Source organism: Lissotriton vulgaris, unplaced genomic scaffold (assembly GCF_964263255.1).
Source record: "Lissotriton vulgaris unplaced genomic scaffold, aLisVul1.2 SCAFFOLD_2231, whole genome shotgun sequence".
Taxonomy (NCBI): Eukaryota; Metazoa; Chordata; class Amphibia; order Caudata; family Salamandridae; genus Lissotriton; species Lissotriton vulgaris.
The window spans coordinates 232,781-235,293 of NW_028250270.1; positions in this window are offsets into that span (position 1 = coordinate 232,781).

The following is a 2,513-nucleotide window of genomic DNA, read 5'->3' on the forward strand; positions in this document are numbered from 1 at the left end:
CAGTATCAGGGCTTTCGCTACTTACTACACTACCTACTGACTGAAGTGTGAGTTGTGTGTCATCAGTGGGGGATGTATACGTTGGCACTGGGAGGCACAGTCTCACTAGATGCAATGTAGATGCCCTTATCTCAGTACCCTGTGTGAGTGGGATTCCCAATAAGTCCCACGCTCTAGATATTAGGGAAATTTCCTTTCTGTTAAATTTTCTATGAGTTTGTGCGCTAACGTTCTGCACTGATACAATTTTATTGTTCAATATGTGTAGGACTACCTCAACTTGTTGTCCAATATAGCTCATCTGTACTTTCTTTTGTTATATGTACATATATGTACCGGACATCTGGCTGACCTCCTGTCAGTTGTTTCCTGGGGTGGGGCTGTTTACCACAAGCTCATCACCCAATGCTTCTATAAGGAATAAAATGTCTCTCTAATTTCATCCTTTTCTGGACCGTTGTAAATACCTTCTGGGGAACTGCCAGGGAATTGCAGGGCAGTAGGATGGTTAGCAAAACAAGCCTCAAGGACCTTGCTCTGCAAAGGGTTGCGAGGCCACAATGATGTCACAATAACTGGTATCTCTAATCCCGGTATTGTCATAAAAACCTGCACGTGTATGGCGTGTGTCGTTTTGTATGTCCTATAATCATGTATCCTATTAATTTGTGTGTAATGTAGTTAAAAAAAGAAAAATGTCATGCTATACTAAATGACACCCAGTCATCCAGAAAGTGCAGAGTACTTCTCTGTGTCCTCCCTCGTGAAGCCTGCAGTGCTCGCGAAGGGAGGGGGCTATCCTGAATGCCAAGTGTGCACTCAGGAGAGTAGCAGCATTAAAAAAACAATATATCTGTGGTAATTGTGGTGCTCAATATGCTGTATCTTTACAGAAACTCCTCAGTTATCAGTGGCAGATCAATACACATGGGGATACATAAAAGTGCATTTACAATCTCCCTAGTTATTGAATCTCACTAACAACCCAGTCTTCAAATGATGTTCACAAAATATTTGCAGCAGTATCTACTTAGCGGGCCCTTACTCGTAAGTGGTAGTATTGGTATTGGGCCAGGCGCCACAATGCACCACAATATATACAGAAGTCAATGTACACAGTTTATAATCAATCAAAGAATCAAAAAAAAAAAGAAAAAAGACCTCTATATATCTTAGCACTAGATGCTAAGCAATAACATACAATTTTGTGATTGAAACTCCTAAAGATAAAATCACCTACATTCGTACCTCGTATTGAAAAAAGAAGAGCTAAATGCAAATACTTGTACTATTTGAATTTTATATTACAAAAGATTGCGCACTGTGGCCACTAGAGTGCGTTAGAATGTTCCCGATACACGTGGTGTACACCAAAAAAAGTAAATAATAAGACACGTTTAACTGGCGAATATACAATGGCTAAAATGATAAATGTTTCCTGATCACACAGCAGGGAGAAGCGACATCTGAGAATACCGTTAGCTACGTGGATTTCAGACTAGCTTCCTCTCCATAAGTACTGATATGGAGGCCCCCTCTTTTCCTTATATAGAGAGGCACATTGACTTGATTAAATACTGGAAAGGCGACTGCTCCAACCTATTCCCTTCGCTGCGGTAGTATATTCCACAGAGGATCCCTTAAAACATTTCACTTGATTAAATATTGGAAAGGCGACGGCTCCAACCTATTCCCTTCCCTGTGATGGTATATTTCACAGAGGAACCTTTAAAACACTTCACTTGATTAAATACTGGAAAGGCGACTGCCCCAACCTCTCCCTTCCCTATGATGGTATATTTCACAGAGGAACCTTTAAACCGCTAAATAAAAATGCTGAATAAAAAAGCTAAATGTAAAAAATAAGTGTTACAAGATGACAGAAACAATCCTTCTTTGAACTTTGTAGACACACGAGGTTTGGCAATAACATGCGACTATTTATAAAGCAAAGAGAAACACATAAATCTCAATATTGACCCAACTGTCAGGCTCAGTCTCCACTTAGCACACAATCCCTCTGCGCGAGATCAAATGGCGAAGTCGACAGACAGCAAGCATGGAAAACCAGACAGGAGTACTGCTGTGTTATAATAATACACCTTTCCTCCGCACTCAAAGAGAGAGAACAATAGCAGCAGGGGGGGCAGTCAAATGATATGATGCTTACCCGTGCGCCGTGTTCTTCCCAATGGTCCGGTCAGAGAGTGGTGCAGAATCGTCAACAGCTTCGTACTTCCTCCCTTCAGTCCAGATGCATCCTGTTCAGTTAGCTTTCGCCATCGCGTCGGAGGTCACCAAGATGTCAGAGGGAAAATTAATTGTGGGCAGGAGGGGCCAGGGGACTCGGTGCAGCAGCTCAGAAGCCGCGCTGGGGAGACCAGTGCGAGAGAACTAAGGGAAATGGGACAGCTTAATTTGCACCGGGGTAGTCCTGGTACTCTTGCTCTAAAGACAGGAAAAAATGGATATATGAGCCTTGGAGACTGTTTCTGAGAGTTGTACAAGTTTTA